At 37.5% G+C, this 17,928-nt stretch overlaps 1 long non-coding RNA gene across 1 annotated transcript in view; it reads right to left on the bottom strand.

Annotated features, from left to right (window-relative positions):
* Positions 1-1,918: 1,918 nt before the first annotated feature.
* The window catches only part of LOC135323359 (uncharacterized), a 40,543-nt gene continuing 24,533 nt past the window's right edge, over positions 1,919-17,928 (bottom strand). Inside the window, exons 3-4 of the long non-coding RNA XR_010384896.1 lie at positions 7,081-7,214; positions 1,919-2,004 (exon numbers count right to left, since the gene is read on the bottom strand). This is a non-coding gene — a long non-coding RNA (uncharacterized LOC135323359). The remainder of the gene's footprint in view (positions 2,005-7,080; positions 7,215-17,928) is intronic.

The raw sequence follows: 17,928 nt of genomic DNA, 5'->3' as shown, positions 1-17,928 counted from the left end.
GGCTGGGAGAAGCACTTCTAGGCTAGATATCTTGGAGTGAACAACACTGCCAAACTAGTCTACCATGGAGCCGCTAATTTTGAGGCTACTGGAGCCATGGCCTGAATGTGGAGAATGGACACCTTATCCTGTGATCCTGGGATCCCAGAGTTGGATCAGGAAGCTGCCACAACCACTGCTGCTTCTTGACATCCAGGAAGCTTGAGATTAAAGATGGGAAGTTACTGAAAAGAAACCACAACGTTCCTCTCCAGTGGGAGGTCCAGGAGCCACAGCAGGATGTTTTCCTGTCTTCTACAGACCTGATCTCAAGTGAGTGCATTTAACTAGAAAACCCGATGTTATTTTTAAGCTTCCAACCCCTGTATATAGCATCTCCTCATATAAATCTTGCATATTTCCTTTCTTTCTTAATATTTTATTTATTTTAATTTTTATTTATTTATTTTGTTAATGGAGGTACTGGGGATTGAACCCAGGACCTCGTGCATGCTAAGTATGCACTCTACCACTGAGCTATACCCAACTCCCTTGCCCATTTCTTAAGAAGTTTATTCCTAGGTAATTTACCTTTTCTTGTTGCTAGCATAAATGAGATCCTTTCTTCCATTACAGGTTCTATTTGGTTGTTGCCTGTTATATGAACATAGACTTATGCATATTAATTTTATACCCTGAATAAAATCCTTTACAGTTTATAAGTGGTTTATTCCATTAGGATCTCCAATTTTACAATCACATAATCTGAGATCTGCTCTCATGAGTGTGCTCTCTCCAGTTCTGCCAGCATCTCTAACTTATCCTCACTGCCCTGGGTACCACTGCCATCAGGTTTGCGTGGTCTTGAGCTTCAGATGTCTCTTGTTGTGTCAGAGATGGAGAGTTTTATTAGTCAGTTCTGGCTGCTATAACAACAGCAAAAAAAAAAAAAATTTTTTTTCGATGTTTTCTATTTTGATATCTAAAAATGAAAAGCAGATACTTACTTTCATGTATTAAAAGATCTCTCTCATCCTCCTAGAAAGAAATGTGTCTGCTGTTTTCATCCTCCCCATAAGTGTTGATACGAACACCTACTTGCTAGAGTGGATGAAATATCATATAAGTATTTTGAATATCCTGGAGAAAGTGTCATTTTATTTCCACTGTTTTTACTGGAAACCTATAACATAATGACCATTTAACATCTGCCAAATAACCAAGGGCACAATTTGACTCCCAGTGTTCTTTCAGTTTCTTGTCTTAGCAGGGAACAGGTGAAATGGCTCATGGATCTCTTCCATGTCTTCTGTGTATCTACTACATTCCTGGAATACAGCCATTGAAGTAATAGAATTCCTCTATGAAACTGTTCACCTAAATATTAAACTTTGATTAAGATGAGTATCTTCAACTATCAAAATCTGTATCATTAATGTCAAGAACTACAACGGGTATGACATTTGATCATACTTGTGAGCTCGTAAGTTACCTTGTCAGTTTCATAGATGCTAACAGAAGACCAGGGACTCCTGGGTCAGAGACAGAGGACTTCATTACTCACTGCATGGCTGTCAGTGTGAACTCCCTGTTTGTGTCGGCTCCCCTTGTCCCCAGGTCCCATGGGGGCACTGTGGAGCAGCCCAGGTGGATTCTGCACACTCGCTGGGTTTGCATCATAGCTCAGAAACTCTTGAGTGTAGGTAACCCTGGACTTCTAAGAGGCTGAGAGCCAGCCTGCTCAACCTTCACCCCTGAGAGAGACATTATCTTTATTATCCTAGACAGAAAATAGATCTGCCCTCTGCTCCATAGGGAGAAACCAGCTCTATCTTAAGGCTGTTTGCTATACAAACATCCTTCTAAAGATAGTTTGGAACCAGGAATAAAATAAAGAAGGAATGGTTGCTTTCTTCTCAAGGAAGCTCCTTACCTGTTCTGCACATGACAGGGAAAGAGAAATAGACACAATTCATTCCTCCCAAGCACAATATATGATCAAGATCCCATGCAACAGAGAGCTATCTGTAATAAGAAAAATAGGGAATGGAGAAAAAAGTACTCAGTGTTTTCTGTAATACTCTATACCTCAAGTGTAAGCAAGCTCTAAAGGAAGAAAATACAAAAATATTTAATTTCTTTTTTGTGTCTGAATATACACAGAATTTTCTACCACAGGTACTAGTGATGCCGCAGCAACAGCTCTGACATCATCATCAAGGTCCTGGAGTCCTTCAATTACTCTACTTAAAACTTTAGGCAATAAAGTATTAACTGCAACCTGTCAAAGAGTACAGCAAAATAAATTAATTTTGTATAGTAAAAAAAAAAAAAAAAAAGGATAGTTTGGAGCAAACATGTCAGTGCCTTTACTCAGAAGATGTGCAGACACACAAAAGATCCCCATGTGGAATTCTCTCCCAGCAATTAGAAGCAGCCTTGCTACGAGCACAACTCATGAGTTTTCCCAACAGAAGTATATTCTACAGACTGCACAGTGGCCGAACTTCAGAATTACACATGCTTTGTAAGCAGACAAAAAAATTACTGGATTTCTTCTTTTTTTTAAACTTTTTCTTTTGTTTGCTTTTGTGGGGGTTTTTTGGGGGGTGGGGGAGGGAGGTAAGTAGGTTTATTTATTTGTTTGTTTGTTTGATTGTTTATTTTTAATGGAGGTACTGGGGTTTGAACCCAGGACTTTGTGTATGCTAAGCATGCACTCTACCACTGAGCTATACTCTCCCCTCTGGATTTCTTTTTTATATGTCTTTTAATTTAAAAAATGTTAAAGTAAGTAACACAGGTACTTAGTACAAAAGTAAAAACTATAAGAGAGTAGGCAGTAAAAAGTAGATATCTCTCCCTGTGCTCCAACTATTCAGTTTCTCTCTCCAGAGGAAACCAGCTAATTCTGAATTTCCTGGAGATCTTCTTTTTATCTATCTATCTATCTATCTATCTATCTATCTATCTACCCACCTACCTACCTACCTATCACACACACACACACACACACACACACACACACACACACACGGTTGGGTGTGTGCGTATACTCATGTTTTTCCTCTACCTGGAATTCTTGTTTACTTCTCCACACATCCTAGCCCCCCAGAAACAATCAAGATTAAGAGAGATGAAAAATCTAAAACCCAAAACACTCCAGTTCCATCCACTGACTTTCAAAATTCTTGCATTCCCTTATTCATGCATTCCTCATTGGTGACCACTCACTGAGCTCACACAAGTAGGGGAGGCAAGGTACCTGTATACATAATTATAAGATCAAGAATGCAGTTGACCCTTGAACAACGCTGCAGTTAGGGGCACCGACCACCAGCAATCAGAAGTTTGCAAATTGCTTTACAGTGGGCCCTCTGTGTCCATGGTTCTGCATCTGCAGATTTAACCAACCAGATCATGTAGCACCTATTTATTGGGGAAAAAAAATCGCATGTCAAGTTGACCTGTGAAGGGTCAACTGCAGTTACAGCAGGAAGAAGAAATGGACTCTAGGAGATCAGAGGAGGGATAAATTACTCAGAGCTGGAGGGACCTGGAAGGATTGATGGCAGATGTGATATCCAAGGTGGCTTCGATGAAAAAAGATGTGTGAGCTGAGTGGGGAGTGGGGAGGGGAGGGGCAGACAGGCGTTCAGGAAGTAGGAAGACATGAGCAAACATACTGAGGCAGGAAAGCAAGGCACGCCTGGGGAAACAAGGAGCAGTCCATGGAGCTAGAGCAGAAGGTGCGTGAGGAAGGAAGGGAAGGAAGGAGGGGTCATTCGTGGCAAAGGCTCAAATGTGATGCTGCTGCCAATTCCGGGTTTCCTGGGCCTGAGTGCAGCAAAATTATTGCTCTGGTCCCACCACAAGACGAGGGTCCTGAACCCACGTGTCACAACTCATACATCATTTAGGACACCTTGTTGCTGGTGTCTGCTTCCTTCATGCCAAGCAAAATATTCTGAGCCTGACTTGAGCCCCCATGTCTAGTTGTTGCTTGCCACTCATGTCAAATGCTGATGCTCGGAACCCTGGAAAGCCCTAGACATCCCTTCATCTTCTTTCACGTATCCTGGACATAATGTGAAATTCTTCCAACTTCCAATATAAAATAAAATATATATAAAATGTAGTCCATTCTATCTTTCAATATAAAATTCTTCCAATATATTCTACAGCTATTACTCTGCTATTTAAGTATCAAGTCCAGTATACCTAAGTCCATAGATAAAAATGAATTGTGTGACTTTGATAAAATAAATATAGTCCTTTAATCTATATGATGAAATAGAAAATGGGAATGTTTTAAAGGTCTTTGACTTGATGTAACAGGTAGTCTTGGTTTATTTTGTCCCTATAATTTGGAAGCTCTGATACCTTCTCTTTGAGTAGCCCAGTGTGTGGGAAGTAAGTATTTTCATATGGTATATCTTTAACAAACACATAAAAAACAGGAACTCAAAACAGTGTTGTCTTAGTGTGGATTTCCCCAGAAGCAGACCCCAAGACAAGGATTTGAGGCGGAGAGCCAAGGAGCCTAGATGGGGGAGCAAAGAAGAGAGACTGGGGATGGAAGGTGTGTGGTCAAGCAGGTGGCTCTGTGAGTGGTGGGGGTTGGACCCCACCAGGCAACTCTGAGAGCCAGTGGGAATACACTGCAGAGTTTCCTGCCTGATGGGTGAGGAAGCTGGCTGAGGACTGCTGGCTGGAAGAGGTTGGTTCTCTGGTATTTGGGGCTGCAGTTTCTGTTGGGAAGACCAGAGGTATCCCCAAGGCAAAGCTGGCTGTTGCACAGCCCTGAGGGGATACGGGTGGGTTATGCCTGCATCTGCTACAAGAGTCTTTACAGGGCCAAGGGAGTCTTCTGGCATATATTCTACATTCACAAATGTCTCCAAATTTAAGTTAAAACATCATCTCTGAGGGTACAGAAGCAGGTATAAAGATACACACACAGGATTGAAAGAAGATGTCTCTCAATAACTTTCAGTTTGTGTCCCTTTAACAGACCAGGACAGTGATGGTCATACACAATGAACTGAATATTTTTCATTATCTTGTAATTAGTATAACTACATTGTCTTGTACTTTTGTGTTAAAAGATGTACTTCATTAAATTTGGATATTTAAAGTATTTATTTAGCAATTGAAACATTTTATAACCCTGTTTGGACTTTTTAAAAATTGTTTAATATATTGGGAGTCTCAGAAACTGAAAACCTGAGCCTCTGTTTCCCTTGGAAAGGTTCCAATTGAAAACAATAGGATCAGGGAGAAGTTAGAGGCAAAACTAAGAAGAAAAATGAAAGTTCTCAAGAGATAAAGTCTGGGGCACTTTGCTCCCACCTGATAGTGTGCCTGCCCTGAGTGGTTTCTTCTCAGGCTTCCCGACACCTGGTGAGTCAGAGATGGGGACTGACTGCCAGAAACCCCACTTTCTAGAACTAAACTGATTGTTCCAGCTGATCCATGGACCTCTCTCATATCTTGCTTTAAAAATTTTTTTTAATTTTTTAATTGAATTATAGCTGATGTACAATATTATATAAGTTATAGCTGTACAATATAATGATTCACAATTTTAAAGGTTATATATTCCATTTCTGTTATTATAAAATATTGGCTATATTTCTCATATTGTTATTTTGAATTTCCTGCAGATTTTCATCACATAAGTACATTATGTCCTTGTAGCTTATTTTATACCTAATAGTTTGTACCTCTTATTTTCCTCCCCTCTACAGTCCCCCTCCCCTCTTCTCCCCCCACCACTGGTAACCACTAGTTTGTTCTATCTGTAAGTCTGCTTCTTTTTTGTTACGTTCACTAGTTTGTTGTATTTTTTAGATTCCACATAAAAGTGATGTCATACACTATTTGTCTTTCTCTATCTGACTTATTTCACTTAGCATAACACACTCCAAGTCCATCTATGTTCTTGCAAACGGCAAAATTTCATTCCTTTTTTTTTCCACAAAAAGTTACGAAGAGAAGCTTTCTCTAAATGTTTGTATGCACTGTAAATTTGTAATTGGAAAAATTCGAAATTGGAAAATTCAGATTTCCTATTAAAGCATTTGTCATTTTAATGGGATTTTTAACTGTCAAAATCAAAACAACAAATGCATGTGATATTGGACATTCAGTCTCCTCAAGGGGTGTAGATGGGATATGGTGATAAATCTTTTCTCCTCCTTTAGTATTTCTGACAAATGAAATGCTTATTAAAAGTGAATTGTATATTTAAAGAGTAAAATTACTTAACTCACAAGTATTCAGAGAGCAGCTGCTTGGCACTCAGTGTGAAACAATGGTCAAAGACCTGATTCCCAGAGTGTACTGGGCAGGAGTTGTGCATCCTCTGCAGAGTGAAACAGTCCCCTTCACAGGCATGTGAGGCTGCCCAGTGGCCATCAAGGAGAGGAAAGAAACTATTTCAGGTAGGTGCATATAGTACCTATTGCTGTATAACAAATTACCCTCAGACACAGCAACTTAGAACAACAAATACTTATTATCTCACACAATTTCTGAGTCAGGAATGTGGGTGTGGCTTAGCTCAGTGATTCGGGCCTAGGATCACTACTGAGGTTGTAGTCAAGATGTCACCTAGATATAGATATACAATGGAATACTACTCGGCCATAAAAAAGAACCAAATAATGCCATTTGCAGCAACATGGATGGACCTGGAGACTATCATATTAAGTGAAGTAAGTCAGACAGAAAAAGACAAATATCATATGATGTAACTTATATGTGGAATCTAAAAAAAAAGACACAAATTTTATTTACAAACCAGAAATAGACTCATGGACACAGAAAACAAACTGTGGTTACCAGGGGGAAAGGGGAGTGAAGGGATAGATTAGGAGACACACATCACTATATATAAAATAGATAAACAACAAGGACCTACTGTATATATAGCACAGGGAACTATATTCAATTTCTTGTAATGATCTGTAATGGAAAGAATCTGAAAAAATATATATGTATATGTATAACTGAGTTTCTTTGTTATACACATGATACTAGCATTGTAAATCAACTACTCTTCAATAAAAAATAAGAATTAAAAAAAAAAGACATCACCTGGGGCTGCAGTTATCTGAAGGCTTGACCAGGGCTGCAGATCTGCCTCCAAGGTGACTCCCTCACATGGTTGTTGGTAGGAGGCCTCAGTTCTTCACACATAGACCTCTTCATAGAACTGCTTATATGTCCTCCTGAAAGAGAGCATGTGGGAAGCTGTAATGCCTTTTAATCACCTAATCCCCAAAGTCACACACCATCATTTCCACTTTGTTGTATTTGTGAGAAGCAAGTCACTAAGTTCAGCCTGCAGTCAAGGAGGGGGAATTAGGCTCCATCTTCTGAAGGGACGTCAAAGAACTTGACCCATTTGAAATCACTGTAGTGCAGCAAGCCCAGGGATCAGATGACTCAGCAAGCTTGCCTTGACATTCCAGAGCACGCACATCCATACCTTTCTAGGTGTTCATGGTGCATTCCTATGCTGTTTGGATGGATTCTTTTCCATTACAGCTCATTGTAAGAAATTAAAAATAGTCCCCTGTGCTATACAGTAGGTCCTTGTTGTTTATCTATTTTATATATAGTAATGTGTATCTATTAATTCCCAAACTCCTAATCTATCCCTCCTCCCACCCACCGCTTTCCCTCTGGGTAATGTTTAAGACATAGATCCTAATGCTGCATATTAAAGTAAGTTGAGGAATGAATTTGTGATGGAAACATGGACAACTCTGCTGTTCCAGAAAGTAGAATCTGATATATCAGTACATTGTCAAATATGAGCCTTTTTGGATGCAGCCCAGGTCATTCAGGGAACTTCTCTGGCATTATTTTGTCATATCAATACATTTGATATGACAATACATTTGAGGTGAGCTCATCAGAATGTCGCTAGCCTAAGCAAGCCTAGTCCTGAGACTTGGGGCTACAGAAGTGAATGTTGGAGGGGCAAGAGGGGAGGAACTTGAGGGGGCCTGAAAACAGTGTTTCTGAACAGTCACTCCATAAGGATCCACTTTACAACACTTTGCTTGAAGAAGTGATATTTGAGCTTATCAGTCATTTGACACATTTATATTCAATGGGTTTAAATTTCACCGTACTTCTCACTACTGGTTGTATGTTTTGAGGGATGGGGAAGAAACGGTAGCAAAGTGTGCCCCCAGCTTATGCTGCAGAAGAAGTTTACTGGAGCTGCTCCACTCAACCAGATCCATTTTGAGGAGATTTCCAAACTAGCACAAAGCATAGTAAAGAGAAAGCATCTGATCAATGTTGGCTGAATTAAAAAAAAAAAAACAAAACAATTGGCTAGGGGGCAAAGCATCTCCCTTGGCCAGTGGAGAACATTTCTGTCTGACATCAGTTCATCCCCCCTCTCCCTCACCCCTCTCCCTACCAATTAGCATGCAACCTCTCCTTCCAGGCCCCTGCACAAGGGTATATGGAGAGTGGGTACCTATCCCAGGCACCAGAAAGTCTCTGGAAGGTTTGCTTCTAATGGTCCCATTTTCTCACCATGTGGATTCACACACACCTGATAAAATGATGACTTCTTTTACTCACAATATTCTACTAAACAAAACTCTTTTAAAACATACCTTTCCATTGCCACATTACTATCAATATTCATAATAATGACCTTGAAGGTCTGACAGACTCTGAAGAACCTAATGAATAATTAAAAGAATGAAATGGTTTTCAATAGGATTTCATGCTCAGTGCTTTTTGTAGACATTTTTGATAGATGGTCACAGTTGACTGTCTAATTCCCCAGTCATGCGAGTAAACAGAGGATTTACCATGTTTCACTGGCACTGTCATGTTAAGTTTTTTTTGGCAGTATTAAACCAAAGTCTGAGGTGTGTTACAAATCCTTAGCCACCTCTAGCATAGCCATGCAGGCGGCCACATGAGTGGCAGCCAGAGGGAAGTTTTGGATAGCTGGAACCACTCAGAATCCATCCTTTTCCTTCTGGATTTAAAAATAAGAATTCTTAGAATTAAGAATTACTATAAATAAAATCTTATGACAAAATATTGTTCTTATCATTGAGGAACCATTTGTTGCTCTTACCTAACTAACATGTTTAAAGAATCTGACTCAGGATTGTGCCAAAAAATTATCCGGAAAAAAATTATCCTACTCCAGTTGCCACCTCATATGCCAATGAAACCTTACTCTTCTCTCTCTCTCGCTGCTCCTTTTATTTGCAGATGCAAAGCCCTATTTGGAGAAAATGCAAAATCAAAACAAATCAAATCAAAAATAAAAATTTACGGTTAAAAACAAACAAGTCCAACCCCTACATTTGGCAGTTGAAAAACAAAGATCCCCAAAGGTGGTATGACTTGCCCAAAGCTACATCACAAGTTAGTTATAGAGGCCCAGGGAGAATCCATATTTCCCACTTTCTAAGGAAAGATCAAATCCAATAGCTGCTGATGGGAACTCTTACATATCATAGACAAAAAAAACCGAAAAAAAGCGCTGGAAAATGGCATTTCAATAAACATTGAATAGAAACATTGAATACATGGTACCATGTATTCTACTTTAAATGTCTGAATTGACGGGATTTAGGTAGTTTTAAGCAAAAAATTAGAGCAAACATGGCACTGTCCATCTTTAGGATCTCTGAGCCTCAGATACATGCAATTTAATAATTTAGATCTTTTCACGAATATTCCTCCAGCCTTTGTTCATCTTAAGAATGGAGGCTATGTCTGTAGGAGAGTGTGGATAGCTGGAGCTAATTCTTCAGAAGTTATACCAGGTGCAGGAAAGGAGATTTCTTGGTGCAGTAATTAGATCCTTACCACCTACCCACCCACAAATACACACACACACCCAGTTGAAACATTTGCAAATCAATTGTAGGTTGCATGCCATTTAATTCCTATTTCAACATGCATCTCCTAAGAATGAAGACATTCTCCTTATTGGTGAGAAATAATATTTAGAAACCAAAATCTGGGGGTAAGGTGTGCACATTAGCATGAGGTATCACTGCTTCTAGGCCCTTTCAGTGGACAGCTCTAGGAAAGACATATGTACTTTAAAAGATGAGCTCATATTACATTATCAATTCAAATTTAACTTACAATGTTTTATTTTAACTTCTTTGATTTAATATTTGTTTTTGTATCTTTTTTCCTTATACTGAAAATCTTTGTTTGTAGTATTTGTTTTCTCCTACTTCAGATTATATATTTGTTTTCTCCTAGTTCAGAATTATACTACTATATTAACAATACATTTCTGAGTGAAGTTTAAGATTTCATTCTATTCGTTTATCCTTAGATCATATCCCACAAAGTGTGTATAATCAGATTTTTAAAATAATACTGTTCTCTGTGTAGCTATGTTGCCACATTTCAAATAAAGTTAGGCTCATTTGTCCCAAATTGTTTTCCACTGTAAGGATTTATTTTTATCTTTTTATTTTAATTTTTTTAATATGCAAAACATTTACATGATCCCAAAGTAAAAACCATGTGAAAAGATGCCTTAGCAATCACCACCAATTAAGTAAGAAAAAGAAATAAAAGGTATCCAAAGGAGAAAGAAAAGAGAAAAACTGGCACTATTTGCAGATGACATACAGTATATAGAGAGGACCCTAAAGACTCTGCCAAAAAAAAAAAAAAAAAACAAAACCTGTTAAAACTAACAATAGAATTCAGTAAAGTCATAGAATACAGATCAATATACAGAAATGTATGGCTTTTCTACATACTAATAACAAATTATTAAAAAGAGAAATTGAGAAAACAATTCCATTTACAATTGCATCAAAAATAATAAAATACTTAGGAATAAATTTAACCAAGGAGGTGAAAGACCTGTACACTGAAAACTATTACTCTAATAAAAAAAAATTAAAGAAGATGGAAATAAATGGAAAGATATTCTATGCTTATAAATTAGAAGAATTAATATTGTTAAAATGTCCATACTACCCAAAGCAATCTACAGATTCAATGCAATTCCTACTAAAATTATAATGGCATATTTCTTAGAACTAGAACAAATGATTCTAAACTTTGTATGGAAACATAAAAGATCCCAAATAGCCAGAAAAATCTTGAGACAGAAGAACAAACCTAAAGGTTTCATGCTCCAAATTTCAAACAATATTATAAAGCTATAGTAATCGAAACAGTATAGTACTAGCACAAAACACAGATGAATGGAACAGAACTGAGAGCCCAGAAATACACCTACACATATATGAACAATTAATTTATGATAGAGGATCAAAGAGCATACAATGGAGAAAGGACAGTCTCTTCAATAAATGTTTTGGTAAAACTGGACAGCGACATGCAAAAGAATGAAACTAGACCATTATCTCACTCTATATACAAAGAATTAAGTCAAAATGGATTAAAGCTTGATTGTGTAACTGAAACCATAAAATTCCTAGGAAAAAACATAAGCGGTAACCTCACTGACACTGGTCTTATTGATGTTTTTGTGGATCTGACTCCAAAGGCAAGGGAAACAGAAGGAAAAATAAACAAATAGAACTATATCCAACTAAAAAACTTCTGTACAGTGAATGAAACCAACATCAAAATGAAAAGGCAACCTGCTGAATGGGAGAAGATATCTGCAACTCATATAACCAATAAGAGGTTAAAATCCAAAATACATAAAGAACTCATACAATTCAACAACAAACAAAATGAAACAACCTGATTTAAAAATGGGCAGAGGGCCTGAACAGTCATTTTTCCAAAGAAGCCATACAGATGGCTAACAGGCACGTGAAAAGAAGTTCAACATCATGAATTACTAGGAAAATGCAAATCAAAACCATAATGAGATATCACCTCACAGCTGTTAGAATGACTTATTGAAAAGGCAAGAAATAACAAATCTTGGAGGATGTGGAGGAAAGAGAAACTTGCACACTGTTGGTGGGACTGTAAATTGGTACAGCCAACATAATAGACAGTATGGAGAGTTCTCGATAAATTTGGAATAGTACTACCATATGACTCAGGTATTCCACTTCTGGATATTTATCCAAAGAACACAAAAACACCAATATGAAAAGGTATATGCACCCCTATGTTCATTGCAGCATTACTTACAATAGCCAAGCTATGGAAACAAACTTCATGTCCACTGAAGGACAAATGGATAAGGAAAATGTGGATAAGAATGAATGGATAGGAAGAAATACATGTAATTATATTCTTATAATTATATTTTTATCATATATATATAATGCAGTATTACTCAGCCATAAAAAATAATGAAATCCTGCCATTGGTGACAACACGGACGGACCTTGAATGTATTATGTTAAGTGAGATAAGTCACACAGAATCAGACAAATACCAAATGATTTCACTCATATGTGGAATCTAAAAAAAACAAAAAACAAATAAAGCAAAAATAAACTCATAGGTAACGGAGATCAGATTAGTGGTTATCAGAGGGGGTAGGGGTTGGCAGGTGGGCAAAATGGGTAAAGGGGGTCAACTGTATAATGACAGATGGTAATTGGACTTGTGATGGTGATAACTTTGTACTGTGTACAGATGTCAAATTATAAGGCTGTACACTGGAAACATATAATAAATAAATATATATAAATATAAACAGTAAAAAGAAAAAAACTGTGTGGAAAGATAACCAAACTCAGAAGTTTCACTTCCAACCACCTCCCTGCACTTCACTCCCCCCACCTTCCAAATAGGTAACCATTTTTATTGTTTCTTTTTGAAAATATAAGCAAGTATCTAAATATATTCTTTTCCTTCTCTTTTACCTAAACACAAAATATGGCACACTCCATTTACTGATATGTGCTAGCTTTTTTAATGGAAAAGTATATTCTGGAGATTATTTCAGTTCACAAACATTTCTCCTCCAGTTTGTCATTTGTCTTTTGACTTTGCTCAAGGTGTTCTATTTTCTTTGTTTCTAGGTAGTAAAATTTATCAGTCTTTTCACTGTATCACCCCTGGATTTTGAAAGGGTTTCCTCACTTCTGGATTATAAAGTAGTTCACCTGTGCAATACTTCTTTGGTTTCATGTTTTACATTTGAGTCTCTGATCCATTTGGAGTTTATTTCAATGTGAGGTTTAGATTCACTTTGTCATCCTTTTCCAGATGGCTTTCTCTCTCTGTTCCAACACCATTTATTAAAAAAACAAACAAACAAAAACAAAACAAAACAAAACAAAAAAACACCATCTTCCCCGCAGACAGGAATAATCTGATTTATTCTTAGACTTTAATGTGATATAATGCAGCACCCAGAGACAAAGGAACAAACATCAGGGAGAAATGAGATCCACGAATAGACACTTTATCTCTAGCATGGAAGAACTGCTCCCTCGCTATCTGAAATAGAGAGGGACAATGCTGACGATGGTGGACATGCGTTGTCCTCCACCAGCCACTCCAGATCTGTGCTCTGTCCTGCCCAATGGCTGTCTCAGTGACCCCCACACCACTCTAAAAACACCTTCCTAAACCCTTTTCACTTATGCCCCTCTGCCCTTTGAGCGTGCAGTCTGTGTCCTGCCAGAGCCTGACTGATACCAACAGCATCACAAATACACACCGATCTATCAGCAAAAAGGTAGGCAGCATGATTCCATTGCATCATCCCCAAATTAGAAAACTTACAGAGTAAAGCTGAAAAACTCTCTATTGAAGAGACTGTCCTTTCTCCATTGTATGCTCTTTGATCCTCTATCATAAATTAATTGTTCATATATGTGTAGGTGTATTTCTGGGCTCTCACACCTCATTTAGAAATCCAATGTGGCATTATTTATCTTGATTATCTTCCTTATTCACTATCGAAAGCCCTGGGTCTAATTTGTGATTGGTTTTGCAAATAAAGCCCATCTTCAAAGGTTTAAAGTTGAACTCCTTCTAAGACATTAAAGATAGTGTTCCCTGCCTCTAAAGACAATTCCACTGAACGCATTCCTAAAATGCTTTGTGCTGGTATTCTCTCTGGGGTGATTGCTTTGAACTTGGACAGGAGCAAGTACAGGCTCTTCTGGTTTGTTTGCTTAAAAAACAAAATCCCTATTTCCATCAAGCCCTGAGTGATATGGGTACATTTCTTTACTCTGACATTTCTTTTGTTTTTTAATGTTTCTTTTATTTCTTTAACTTTTTTTTTCTTGAGTAATAGTCATTTTACAATGTTTTGTCAAATTCCAGTGTAGAGCACAATTTTCAGTTATACATGAACATACATATATTCATTGTCACATTTTTTTTTCACTCTGAGCTACCACAAGATCTTGTATATATTTCTACTCTGACATTTCTGTGCTTAGCTTTTAAAAGGATCTAGCAAAAGTTTTCAAATGGTTCTGTCTGTTATAAGTTGCTTAGTTGACCAGTGGGAAACTTGCATGGGAGGTTTATCATTCTAGTGCTGAGTCACGTTCAGAGTTATAAGTTAGCTTTGTCTCAGTAGACATTGATCTTGAGAATAAACCATAAGTGTCTCACTGTGATATAATGCAAAAACAAAAGGTCCTAATAATTCTATTTCCCATGCTTGCAAGAGGGACAATTTCTGGTTCCCTATTTTGAGCAGGGGTGACAGGGAAGGGGAGAGAGCAGACCGGGTGCACTTCTGCCTGGTACCTGTCCTGCTCCTTCCATACTCTCATCTTACAGCAGGTGTCACTCTGATTCTAAATTTGTCTTTGAGTTAAAAGATTAATATATCAATGTTATGGTGAAAAGGACCGTAGCAGTCACCTAATCCAGCCTCCATATTTTACAGGGAGGACAGTGCAGCCCTAAAAGAAAGTTATTCAGAGAGCCATTGTCATGCTGCATCAGAGGTCTCCGTTTCTTCACGTGGACAAGTGTAAGTGTTTAATTACAGCTCAGTTCTGAAAGGGGAAATTGGTGCTGGTTACACAAAACCCTTCCTTTCAAGTACTGCAGAGTCACCCCTGTCTGGAAGGCAGTGACTGGCTTGTTATGAAAGGTGGGAAAGAGAGAAAGCACCCTTTCTTCTCAAAGGAGAAAATTCTCTTCCACCTTCCAATGGTTAGTGTCTAGAAATCTGCTATTAGAGATTCATTCCTTCAACTACTGAGTTCAGTCCAGGAGACTGGACTACCTAGCATTCAAAATATTCAGATCCTTCTACTGTCTAATTCCAAGTTGCTTTTCAGCTGTATCCCCTTGGGCTCTGGAAGGAAACAAACTGCAGAGTTTTGGGTTCTGATGCAATCACTGCTCAGCTGTGTAACAGATGCATAGACTTAATGTTTTTGGATCTCAGCTTCTTCCTTTGTAAATAGGGATAATAATAGTTCAGAATTTATAGGTTTATACAGGGATTAAACAAGCTTCATACATGAACAGTGGTAATTGTTTGACATGAAAGCTGCCTGGGGTTATTTATAGCTAATAAGAGGCTGACCAAAAACTTAAAAAGAAAAACTAGGGAATGAGATGCCCACAGGGGGTTTTGTAAAGCTCTGATGTATTCCTGGGAGTCTAGGTGCCACATGCACACACAGGCCAGTGTGCATCTCTTGCCATTGACTGAGCTTGAGGGTCTATGCAAGCAGCAAAAGAAGACCAAGACCATCATGTAAACCACCTGCCCCCAACACACACAAAAAGCCCCTAAGGGAAGGCTGGGAGACTAAGTGGATCCAGGAAGATAAAAAAAATCAGTGTTCAGTTATTAGCTTACCACTAAGCTAACCAAGCAGTACTTCAGTGGCCATGCATGGCAAAGAATACAAACTTTACAGAATTAAATTAGGAAAATCATGAAACCAACCAAACAGCAGCAGCAACAGTAACAATGAACAGTAAGAACTATAGCAAACCCTGGGGAGGGAGGGAAAAAAATTTGATCTATAGAGTTGCCATGTTATATAAAATGTCCAGTTTTCATCAAAAATTATGCCATCCAAAAAAGAAAAAGCCCAAAACAAAAACACAGTAAAATGTGATCCAAACAAAAAAAAGAAGAAAAAAGCAGTCAATAAAAAGCTGTCAGAAAGTCAAAAAAAAAAAAAAAAAAAAAAAGCTGTGACTGAGGAAACCCAGAAGGTGAACTTACTAGACAAAGACTTTAAACCAACTATTATAAAAATATTCAAAGACATTAAGGAAACCATGTCTAAAGAATTAAGTATGAGGAAGATATCTCACTGAGTAGAAAGATCAGTAAAGAAATAGAAATTATTTTTAAATAACCAAATAGAATTTGTGGAGTTGAAAAGTATAATAACTTAAATGAAAAAAGAAAAAAAAAACACTAAATAGACTCAACAATATTTGAATTGGCCAAGAAGAATCAGCCAATTGAGATTATCTATTTTGATGGCCAGAATGAAAAAAATGAACAGAGTATTAGAGACCTGCAGGAAAACATCAATCAAGCCAAAATACATATAACTGAAGTCCCAGACAGAGGGCACAGAGAAAAAAGGGGGCAGAAAGAATATTTTTTAAAAATATGGTCCAAAATGTCACAAATTTGATGAAAACATTAATCTGCCTATCAAAGCAACTCAACAAATTCCTAAAGGTTCCCAACTAGACACATTAGAGTTAAACTGTCAAAAGCCAGAGAGAAAGTCTTGGGAACAGCAAGAGAGAAGCAATTCATGTGCAAGAGATCCTCAATAAGATTAGCAGTTGACGTCTCTCATCAGAAACCATGGAAGCCAAAAGGCAGTGTGATGATATATTCAAAGTACTGGAAAAAAAGACTACCAACTATTTCTATTATCTAGCAAAATTAGCCTGTAATACTGAAGGAGAAATTGAGACTTTTCCAGGTAAACAAATACTGAGAGAATTAATCACTAGCAGACCAATGTTACAAGATGCCAATGGGAGACCTCAGGCTGAAATGAAAGAACATTAGAAAGGCACTTGGATCCCCATGAAGCAATAAAGAGAACCAATGAAAGTAAATTCGTATGTAAACGTAAAAGACCTTATAAAAGTACTTCTCTTCTCCTATCTGATTTAAAAGATAATTGCTGAATCAATAAGATAAAAATTGTGTTGATGGGCTTATAATGTGTACAGATGAAAGTTTTCTGACAGTAATAGTACAAAAAAAGGAGGGAATGGAGCTCTGCTGGAGTTTTGTTGAACATAGTTGGAGCTATGTTGGAATTTTGTATATTATTGAAATCAAGTTCGTATTAATAAAAACTAGGTAGTTTTAAGATGTTAATTGTAATTTCCAGGCAATCTCTAAGAAAAATAGTGCCTAAATACAATAAAAGAAACAGGGAATTAAAATGATATACTATAAAATACTTATTTAACACAGAAGAAGTCAGTAATGGAAGAATAAAGGAACAAAAGACATCAGACATACAAAAGGAAAAAAACGTAAAGTGGCAGATGCAGAGCTTACCTTATCAACAACTACGTGAAATGCAAGTGGAATACACATCCCAATCAAAAGGCACAAATTGGCAAAAAGGATACAAAAACAGGATTCCACTAGACTGAAAGACCTAAATAGGTGGAAAGTAAAAGGATGGAAAAAATACACACCAGGACAACAGTACCCAAAAGAGAGCTGAAAATGCTATACTGATATCAGACAAAATAGTTTTTAAGTCCAAAATTGTTACTAGTGCAAAAGAAGGACATTTTACAGTGAGAAAAGGTTCAATCCCTCAGGAAGACATAACATATACAAGCATACATGTAGCTAACAAGAGAACCACGAAATGCTGAATTGAAGGGAGAAAATAGAAAATTCAACAATAATATTGGAGACTTCAATATCCTACTTTCAATAATGGATAGAATAACCAGACAGAAGACAAACAAGGAAAATAAGACCTGAATAGCACTACAAACCCATGAGACCTGACAGAAATCTATAGAACATTCCACCCAGCAACAGCA

Source organism: Camelus dromedarius, chromosome 17, assembly GCF_036321535.1.
Source record: "Camelus dromedarius isolate mCamDro1 chromosome 17, mCamDro1.pat, whole genome shotgun sequence".
Taxonomy (NCBI): domain Eukaryota; kingdom Metazoa; phylum Chordata; class Mammalia; order Artiodactyla; family Camelidae; genus Camelus; species Camelus dromedarius.
This window is presented reverse-complemented; position numbering and strand designations above follow the sequence as displayed.